Consider the following 11,412-nt stretch of genomic DNA (forward strand, 5'->3'; position numbering starts at 1 on the left):
TGTGGGGGACAACCTAATGAAAACCATGACTTGGGCCTTCTAAAATGTGGTCTTCTTATCAGCAGGATATGGTGCTTTGGAAACTGTCTTAGTCTGTCTTGGGTATAGCAGAATACCTAAGACTGGGTAACTCAGAAAGAACAGAAATTTATATTCTCACTATTCTGGAAGCTGGAACATCCAAGATCAAGGTGCCAGCATCTGGTGAGAGCTTTCTTGCTGTGTCCTCTGGAGAGGAGGAATGCCATATCCTCACATGGCAGAAGAAGAGAGAGAGAGAGAGAGAGCGCAAGAGAGACCTCTCTCCCTTCATCAAGTCTTTTATAACAGCATTAATCTAAACATGTCCCATTGGGCTTCACCTCCCAACACTGTTGTCTTGTAGATTAAGTTTCCAGTTTCTGACGTGTGAATTTCTGAGGGACACATTCAAGCCTAGCAGGCATATTTTTAAAAAATGACTTAATAAAATTAGCCAACGTGAACCAGAAGAACCTAACCTCTTACCAGTAAGAAACTTAAGTAGATTAAATGTGGAAAATCTGAGTCCAGTGGCCATAGATGGAACATCTGCAATGTGAGGGAAAAAAAGGCGTGGATGTTTTGCTCAAATCAAATGAGAAGGTGAGTGGGTGCCCCTTCCATTGCATCATTTGTTGGGACATTCTGTGCTGAGAACTCTATAGGTTCTTTCAATGATGTGATGGAGGAAATGATCGGGGTTGTGAATGTTCTTCTCATTTGTGCCCTTAATGCTTGCCGGGTTGTGAGAGATTGGGAAGAAATTAGTTGTTGTAGGATATGGAAACTTAGTTTATTTCTCTGCATGCAGATGGCTAGGTCATGGAAACTTGTTGGAAAGATGGGACCCTTTGAGCTGCTTTCTTAGATCAAAGGCTTTTTTGAGTTTAAGGGGCTCTCAGAGAGCCAATTTATTGGATCCCAGAGACTCACTGGACTGTACTTCCTTACTGAGGAGTGAAGACATCTAAACACATTCATTTTGAAACTGCAGAGAAAAAAACCCCAAGCCTAAGTGATATGGTTAAAGGAGTATAGGTATTCACGTTCACACCACAGGTAACTGGATACTTCACTCATTTTTAGTGGCTGAGCTGCTCTGAGCTCCCCAGAATCACAAGATTTGAAGAATTATGTGGGTATTTAACAGAGGCAAAGCCCCTTTTGCAGATCAATTTTGCAAATTTTGATCCATGTGAATCCTACTTTAAATTTTTGTAGCTGTCTATTGGAGTTCTGTTATAACCCAGAATGATCAAGTATTCATTTTTAAGATACCTTACTTTAAAGAACAAGTGCTTAATTGAATTCCAATTCTGTTCACTAAGATGAAAAGTATCTTCAGGGTTTTGGAGATGAGTGTGTGAATTTCAAATAATCTAGAAACGTGGCCAAACTTTAGGAAATGTTTGCATCAATCTGGCTTTGTGGTGCAAACTGGCAGTTATGAATTTGAATATTCACTGCTACAATAGCATTAGAAACATGATATTAAGCCAGGCATGGTGGCTCATGCCTGTAATCCCAGCACTTTGGTAGGCTGAGGCGGGTGGATTGTGTGAGCCCAGGAGTTTGAGACCAGCGTGGGCAACATGGTAAACACCTATCTCTACAAAAAATTAAAAAAAAAAAATTGGAATGGTGACATGCACCTGTAGTCCCAGTTACTTGGGAGGCTGAGGTGGGAGGATCATCTGAGCCTGGGAGTTCGAGACTGTGATGAGCTGTGATAGCGCCAGTGCACTCCAGCCCGAGTGAAAGAGTGAGACCCCATCTCAAGCAAAACAAAACAAAAACTGAAAACAAAAACAAAAACAAAAACAACCCTAGTATTGAAATTGAGCTAGGCTCACACTGAAAATATTGAGTGATTTTTAAGCATGATTTCAGAACCCGTGCAAATCAAAGTGTGATCCAGAGAATCGGTATCATAGGCATAATTCAGCTTGTCAGAAATGTAGAATCTCAGGCTACCCTCTCTTCCCCCAGACCTACAGATTCAGAATTTGCATTTTAACAAGAGTTCCAAGTAATTCCAGTGCACATTAAAGTTGAGAAACGGTAGTGTATGCTTTTTTTCCCTTTCACCATCAGACACCAGAGAGGATGATGAAAACTAGATTTTTCTGTCCTACCTGAGACTTTCATTCTGAGTTCTTCATAATCTCCAGGGGATTCCGCTGAATGGTCTGATTTTACTATTCAAACTAGAATCTCTAGTTAGTCTCTTGAATGGGGATTCTTATTCTTCGATTAAAATCATTAATGAATAGTCCAATATCCCTGTGTGCTTTTTTTTATCTAGGTAATATTGATAGAGCTGATTTTATCTCACCGCCAAGATTACATGGTTTCAAATAGTTAACAAGTAATATTTTACTAGTGTTATCAACAGAAACTCATGTGACACCCTTCTTTCCTACACACACACGCACACGCACACACACACATTCATGGATTTCTGACGCAATAGTCACCAACAGAAAAAAATTGGGCTGTTTTGGCCACCATGAAACTATAGCTGTTTAGATACATGTATTATCTTTGCTCCTAGATTCTATGGGAGATAAACACATTTTATTAAGTTACCAATTACTATAGATAACCTGAGAAACAAATTATTAAAGATCTTGTAGAGCACAAGTTCTGGAGACTCAAAGCTGGAAGGGAAGAAATTGCATTGCATGTGTGTGTGTTGGGAACAACTTTGCTGAGATTTGAGATTTCTGTGGAAAAATGGAACTGAGCTGGCTACCGGGAAGGACATTTCAGACAGAGGAACCATGAGTAGAAACTCAGAAAAGGATAAGCACGGTGACAGTTCCTGGAATAAGAAGCACTCTAGTTTGGCGTCTGCACTTATTTACTTAGTTTGTATAAACTGAGAACCTATGAGGTTTAAGGCTTAGAAAGTAAGTTAGGCTATAGTTTGGAGAGTAAGATGAGGAGAGGAGTCTGGACTTCGTTATTTGGGCAATTAGGAACTGGAAGTTTTAGGGAGCAACATGACCATATCTCTGTCTTTGGAAGATTTATCTGGCAAAAGGACTTTGGAGGGATGGGAGGTGGGAATAAATGGAAGAAGAAAGACATGGGGAGATGATAGAGGCAGTGGCAATGGGGCTGGAAAAGAGGGAACAGATGGGAGGGCCACCAAGGATTTGAACTATTACGGTGGTAGTAGGAAGAAAAAGAACAGGGAGGAAGTGAAAATTCTAACAGAGATTCAATCTATAGAACTTGATGATCTCTTGGGTCTTTAGGGCTAAGGAGTTTGAGATGATACCTCTCACCTTCCTATTCATCCAAATTATCTCTGGATGAATGAGAAAATAGTGATACCATTAAAAGAAACTGTAAAATTTTGGCTGGGTACAGTGACTCACACCCGTAGTCTCAGCACTTTGGGAGACAGAGGTGGGAGGATCACTTGAGCCCAGGTGTTTGAGACCAGCCTGGGCAACATAGCAAGACCCCGTCTCTACTACAACTTAAAAAAAAAATTAGCCAGGTGGGGTGGTACATGCCTGTGGTCCCAGGTACTCAGGAGGTTGTGGTGGGAGGATCGCTTGAGCCTGGGAGTTCAAGGCTGCAGTGAACTATGACTGCACTACTGTACTCCAGCCTGGGTGACAGAGTGAGACCCTGTCTCTTAAAAAAAAAAAAAAAAACCAAATCAGGGAAAGACTTTTTTAGTTTGAGGTAATATCATTACTTAGAAAATGATGGGTGGAAATGTTTAGTTGCCAGATAAAAATGTGAGTCTGGAGCCAAGAAGTTATGAACCCAAAATACAATAACCTAAGCCACAGCAGGGGAGGAACTCATCTAAGGAGGAAGTGTTAGGAAATAGAAATGGAACAATGATGAAAGTTAGGGGCCATCTACATTTAGGGGTGAATGGAGGAGAAAGAATCTTCAAGGTAATCAGAGGGAGACCAGAAAGGTGGGAAGAGAATTAGGCACTGCTATTTTCTGTCTTTTTTTTTTTTTTTTTTTTTTTTGAGACAGAGTCTTGCCGTTTCACCCAGGCTGGAGTGAAGTGGTGTGGTCTTGGCTCACTGCAGCCTCCCCCACCTTGGGTTCAAGCGATTCTCCTACCTCAGGCTCCTGAGTAGCTGAGACTACAGGTATGCGCCACCACACCCAACTAATTTTGTATTTTTACTAGAGACAGGGTTTCGCTATGTTGGCCAGGCTGGTCTCGAACTCCTGACCTCAGTTGATCCACCCACCTCGACCTATCAAAGTGCTGGGATTACAGGTGTGAGACACCGCACCTGGCCGGCACTACTATTTTCAAAAGTCAGACAGAACCTTTCCAGATGAAGCAGGTAAGCAACGGTGTTAAACGGTATAGCAAAACTGAGAAGAATAAAGCATGAGGAAAGGCTGTCAGAGAGAAAAGGCAGGTAAGTGGCTCCCAGTAACCATGAAGGGAAACAGTTTCAGGAGAGCAGTAGGAACTGATGCCAGGACACAAAGCTTCATGCAGTAACTAAGTACAGTTATGTGTCACTTAAGGACATTTTGGTCAATGACTGCATCTATGACAGTGGTCCCTTAAATTATGATGGAGATGAAAAATTCCTATCCTCTAGTAATGAAGCCAACATAATGTCACAGCACCATGCATTTCTCATGTGTATGTAGTGATGCTATGTAAACAAACCTACTAGCTGCCAGTCATAAAAATTAGAGCACATACAATTGTGTACACTACATAATACTTGATAATGAATGACTGTGTTTCTGGCTTATGTATTTACTGTAGCACAGTTGTTGTCATTATTTGAGAGTGTACTCCTTCTACTTATGCGGAAAAAAAGAGTTTTTGTAGGACAGCCTCAGGCAGGTTGTTTAGGAGGTATTTCAGAAGAAGGCATTGTTATCATAGGAGATGACAGCTCTGTGCATGTTATTGCCCCTGAAGACCTTCCAGTGGGACAAGATGTGGAGGTAGAAGACAGTGATATTGATGATCTTGCCCCTGTGTAGGCCTAGGCTAATGTGTGCGTGTTTGTCTTAATTTTTAACAAAAAAGTTTAAAAAGTTTAAAAAGTAAAAAAAGAAAATAAAAAAATTAAAAAATAGAAAAAAGCTTATAGAATAAGGACAGTGTGTTTGTGTTTTAAGCTAAGTGTTATTACAAAACAGAAAGTTAAAAAATTAAAAAGTGTATAAAGTAAAAATGTTATAGTAAGCAAAGGTTAACTTATTATTGAAGAAAGAAAGTATTTGTTTATAAATTGAGTGTAGCCTAATTGTGCAGTATTTATAAAGTCTACAGTGGTGTACAGTCATGTTCTAGGCCTTCATGTTCACTCACCACTCACTCACTGACTCACCCAGAGCAACTTCCCCTCCTGCAGTTCCATTCCTGGTACGTGCCCTAAACAGACGTACCATTAAAAAAACTTTTCTACTGTATTTTAAATGTACCTTTTGTATATTTAGATATATAATTTATCTATTACAGTTAACTTATAACTGTAATATTACATTACAGTTATATTACATCATAACTGTAATGTAACTTATCATTGCATTACAGTTGCCTACAGTATTCAGTACAGTAACATGCTGTACTGGTTTGTAGCCTGGGATCAATAGACTCTACCATATAGACTTGGTGTGTAGTAGGCCATACCATTTAAGTTTGTGTGGGTACATGCTATGATTTTTGCATAATGACAAAATTGCCTAGCAATGCATTTCTCAGAATGTATCCCCATCATTCAGCCATGCAAGACTGCACTTTAGTTGTGAAGGCTAGAAGCAAAGACTCCTCTTTCAAGAAACTGGTGGTGAAAGAAAGCAGAAAGAACAGACGGAAGAAGGAAACTGAAGGAAAGAAGAAATAAAGACCACCAAACTGATCTAAGTTATTATTATTAATTTTAATCAGATGACTACAGTTTGTTTTAAGACTGAGACAATGGACCCAAACGTGGGAGAAAAACTGATGTAATCATTTTTTGGGGTAATTTATGAGACATACGTCCCTGGAGGCCAGGAGGAATGGGAGAGGATGTAATCAAACACAAGGCTGAGCTGCTTCTCCTTCAGAGATGGACTAGTTTCAGCAACTGCCACTCCCTGCCTTCCAGATGTCCAAGCTAGTAAAAGAGATAAGAAGTGCATCAGATAAAAGTGATGCAGAGGGTTCCACTACATACCACAGTCCCTCTATGCCATGTTCCTGAGATTCTTTTTCTCTGTTTACATCCAAAGCCATGAGTAGCATGAAAAACAGTCATTCTCTTCTGAGTTGCATATGCTTTAACAAAAAAAAAAAAAGAAAGAAAGAAAGAAAAGCTTCATCCAAGGCAGAAGTTCTGCTTAGACTCTAGTGGGTTCCTCCATTTCTCTCCAGTGTTTTGTCAGCTTGTGTTATAATAGAAACCTGAGCTTGCAGTGGGAAGAGTGGGTTGAATCTGATTTTCGCAAATTGGTAATTATCTTGGGAAAAGTTAACCAAGTTACCTGAGCCTTAGTTCTGTTCATCTGTAAAATTGAGGGTAGTAGCGACCTTGAAAGTGGTCATGAGCAATTAATGAGAAGATACATAGAGTATGTGGGACATGCACTTATGCTAGTGGGTCCTCAATAACTGCTTTTTGAGAGGAGATTCAGTAAATTTCAAGATGGCAGAGTCTGTGTCTTATCCCCTTGGTTTGTGTCCTGGGGTGAGGGGGCTGACATCTTCCTTAATATGTCTGTCTTGAAGACTTACCCCTATTGCCTTAGTTTCTTACTAGATTGCTTTCACCTTCAACAACTGTTGCCTTCTGTTTCCCTTCCCTGAATAGGTGTTATTCTCTCTCTGTGCTTTCATTGTTCACAGGCTACACATTCTGCAACGGTCGCCAATTACGTGCTGAGATGTCCGTGGTGAACCTGTTGATCTTTCGAGGGGTGCTTTAATTTTAGGAGAGGATGGTGGGAAGAAGGCAGCGCTCAACACTGTGGATCAACAGTCTGGTTCCAAACACAGGCCAAACCTGCAAATGTGACCCACAGATGTGCATCCTTGGCATACCCTGGTAGCTTGCAAGAAATGCAGATTCTCAGGTCCTACCCAGAACCCTTTGAATTGGAATCTGCATTCTAGCAAGATCCCTAGGTGATTTATATGCACATTAAAGTTTGAAAAGCACTGTTTTAGGGAAATAACTATTTCATAAGGTGGTTTTGAGGATTTAATGGGAATACATGCACAGAACACCTAATGTATGTAGATGTGTAATAGAGTGCTTAATAAATACTCTTGGCAAATCCCAAGAGAGAAGAAAGAGCCGTCTGTCTCCGGGGCCAATGATGTATAAAGCAGATAAAGAGAAAGGACAAACAACGCAGCACTCTTTAGAGTACTAAAAAAGGAGGTGTGTGTTATGTGTTTTGTTTTGTTTTGCCAGAGGAAAGGAAAATAATAAAGGCAGAGGAAGGAATGAAAAAACTGGCAAGTAAGAGCAAGAAAATATGGAATGGAAAAACAAAGTACTTAGGAATGAAATACCTTGAGGTGGTGAAAGAAGAAATAAACAAGGGGTAAAGAGCTCTTAAAATGTACCAGTGCTGAAAATTTGGATGAGGGGAAAACTAGATTTCTCCAGATTGGCAAGGAGGTGTGAGTGTGTGATGTGTAAAGAGAGACAGCCAAACTCAAGTGATTTAGCAAAAGTCTGGCTTAAAAAGTTTAATAGTCCTCGTGTAACATGGTAAGCTTGTATTTTGAGTTTTCACTCAAGGACATCTTTGTTCAGAAGAGCAGCGTGGTTTGGTTTTGTGCCTGGGTGACTGGAAGGAGTGGGAGGCAGGTGGCCAAAATGGGGACTGTGGGGTTGTGTTGAGGTGTCAGTAAACAGGCAGGAGAAGTGCTGGCCCTCAACAACAGATTCTTTTTGGGGGTCCAGATGACTGGGTGAGTTTACTGTTAATCACATCCACACAAATGGGTGGGAACAAAATCACAGCCCCCATTCTACATCATATGGATGGGATGGTTGCCAGCATGTGGGCTGTGTTAGGGACACGGTGGCTTTTTCTAGGAAGTAAGGGAAGGTCTCAGCATTAGAGGAGGGTGGAAGGAGACATTCTAGCTCCCTTCTATCCCACCTCAGCCAATGCCAATGAAGCATTTCAAAGCAGGATGGGGAAGAGGGGGAGTCTGGCAATACAGGAATGAGAGAGAGAGAGAGACAGAGAGACAGAGAGTGAGAGCGAGAGCTCAGTAAGCTTACTTAACTTTTGTGAATCTCTACTTTTCATCTGCAAAATGGGCCCTGCCTCTCTAAGATGTCATGAGGTAAATTAGTGTCAGTTCTTTAGAAAACGTCCTAAGACAAATCTTAGCCTTAGACAAAGATGGGAGCTTAGAAGTCTTGTAGAACCAAATCCCTTCCTTTCACAGGCAAGGAACTGAAACTAGGGTAGCCAGGAGTCTTGCAGATCTTGCTTAGGGATACAGAGTTCTTAATAACAGACCTCCAAGTGGAACCCAGGTTTCCCAATTCCCAACCTAAGGCTTAAAACATTGGGAAGCTCATTTTACCATTTTCTATGTTAAATTCAGGAGATGAAGGGACTTGCACTTTAATTTCTGGATCGTTGACTTTGTTGACCTTCACTGCTAGGACAAAGATCTATGCTTAATGATAAGTGTTTTAACAGTGGGTGATTCTGAGTCTGACTTTTTATTTTGCTGATAGGAATAGCCTTTACGTTTTACCCAAATTTTAACTTTTGGCGTGGCTCATTTTTATTACCTTTGTAATTACAGTGAATTCAGCATGCTTCACTGTTGTGGAATTTGTTGGTGTCTTGGAAAGATCACAGATAGGCTTTGACATACACAAACCTGGCTCAAATTCTACCTCTGCCACTTATTTGCACTCTAACAACTCTGGACAAGTTCCTTAATTGTTTGGAGCCAGTTTTCTTTATAATAGGTTCTACCTATTATGTGATGGAGTTATATTAATTATGAAGTTGTTTGATAGTATTAGAAATAATGTTTAAAAGTGCTTAGAATTAGAAAAGCATCTGGACTATAATCAGAGTTCAATAAATGATAGCTATCCACATCAACAAATACTCATTAAGCACCCAACTGAATAAAATATGATGGTTGATTGGGAGCTCAGTCTCACACAAATGAAATATTTGCCACATGTCTTCACTGATCTGCCATAGTGTCTACATTGGAGGTAGCAAAAGTAGTAATTTAATAGTCTATTATCCGACCCCATCCCAAAACTGAAGTTGAACCTCTGACTGCAGATAATTGTTGAAATACTCAAATAATATTTCCTGCAATGCCTTAGCCACCCTTCTTTCCCACATTCTTTTTTTTAAAGACTTTGTGAGTTTTATTTAAATGTCTGAGATGAAAATGAAGCATTTATTTCTGTGTTTATTCAGTACATTTCCCACATATACGGTAGGTGCTGAATTCACACACGTGACCCTAGAATCTTTTTTGGGTTCATCAATTTGTGTAATATCAAAAGTGGCAATTCAACAGAATTTTAACCTATCAATGGGCCAAACACATATATGACACTTTTAGTGGAATAACAGCCATTGTCTCTCAGTTCATCACTTCTATATTTTGCTTTGTGATGCTGGGTATGAGGCTCTGAAATTTACATTTCTCCTTTACCAGCTGGCTCTGCATTAGACTCTATGATACAGGTACTGGAGGAAGACTGTAAGGCATGAGGAAAAAGGAGGGGCTTGTTCCTGTTGCATTTTTTATTCTTGCCAGTGTTGCCACAAAAATAGTCCTTTAATCCATGCACCTACAAATGGTACCAGTAGCATTTAGTTACCATTTCCAGATTTTTCCCACACTCTGAGATATATTAGCACACATGGCAGGCACCTGTACTCAGAGATCTGATCTAAGCTCCTCAGTGTCCCTCTTCCAATCTCTTGGGGTATCAGCATAAGCTGGGCAACATTACCTTCTCAGTGGCAACTTTCCCCACTAATATATGTACTACTAATACATAGGTTTAGTTTTACATAGTACATACTATGTACTATCACCCATATAAATTGTAGAATACACTAATATAAGCAGGGCCTGTCTTGGGGTTGCGGGGTAAGGGAGGGTTAGCATCAGGAGAAATACCTAATGTAGATGACAGGTTGATGGGTGCAGCAAACCACCGTGGCACATGTATACCTATGTAACAAACCTGCATGTTATGTACATGTATCCCAGAACTTAAAGTATAATAATAATAATAATAATAATAATAATAATAATTTCAAAAAAAGACATTGGCAGACTAAAAAGGCACAAGAGGAACACTGGAGCACCACAGGTGTGAAGGTCTGAATGTTTCTCCCCACCACTCCCCCTCCTTGCCAAAATTCATGTTGAAATCCTAACCCCTGAGGTGAGAGTATTTGGAGATGAAGACTTTGCAAGGTGATGAGGTATTGAGGGCAAAGCCCTCATGAATGATGTTAGTGCCCTAATAAAAGAGACCTCAGAGAGATCCCTTGAACCTTCTGCCATGTGAGGACACAGTGAGAAGACAGGCATCTGTGAAGACGTGGTCCCTCACCAGACACTGAATCTGCCAGTGCCTTGTCAGCCTTCATAGCTGTGAGAAATAAATATCTGTTGTTTATAAGCCATCCACTCTATGCTATTTTGTTATAGTAGCCCAAATAAATCCCACATTCTTTCAGATTTTCTTGGTTGCTTGCTTGCTTGCCTTGTGGCCGGCTCTCACACCAGCCTGGGGACTGCTCTCCCATCAGGAAGTTTTCCTTCCATAGAGGTCTCTTGTTTGTCCTGATGTAGGTAGGCTGGCAGTAAATTCTAGGAGATAGGGAAAATCTACAGAAGCAGCTGCTTTTACAAAGAAAAAGGACAAAGGTGGTCTGCTTGCCTGCTTTTTATTTTTTAAAGAAAGGACAATTCACTTTTACTATTTTGCACAAAGTGGGTAGTTTGGGCTTCATTCACATTGTAAGTGGTAAAGGAGCTATTCATGTGGGACAACTGGGAAATGACTTTTTGTGACCACGATAGGAAGAGACATGCTAATGTGATATTGAGCAGGGTCTGGATTTCCATTTTGGCCTGTGGTTGGTCTCCCTGTCCAGGGGGACACACAAATCCAGCTGTAGAATACTGCTGAATGGTAGCATTAATATTCAGCGGCAAACCTTGATCTGTTGATCTTAGAATACTGGTGTGAAGAGGGATATAGAATAAATAATTAGAATGTAATCTAATATTAGAAGCTATGGCCTGGCTTCCTGTGAGCAGGATTTAGGGATGCTTCGATTCTTAATACCATCAACAAGCAATTGAAATATACACATACATCAGAAGCCGGGTCACAGCTGGTATGCCATTGGGGTATT

Source organism: Pongo abelii, chromosome 15 (genome assembly GCF_028885655.2).
Source record: "Pongo abelii isolate AG06213 chromosome 15, NHGRI_mPonAbe1-v2.0_pri, whole genome shotgun sequence".
In the NCBI taxonomy this organism is placed as follows: Eukaryota; Metazoa; Chordata; class Mammalia; order Primates; family Hominidae; genus Pongo; species Pongo abelii.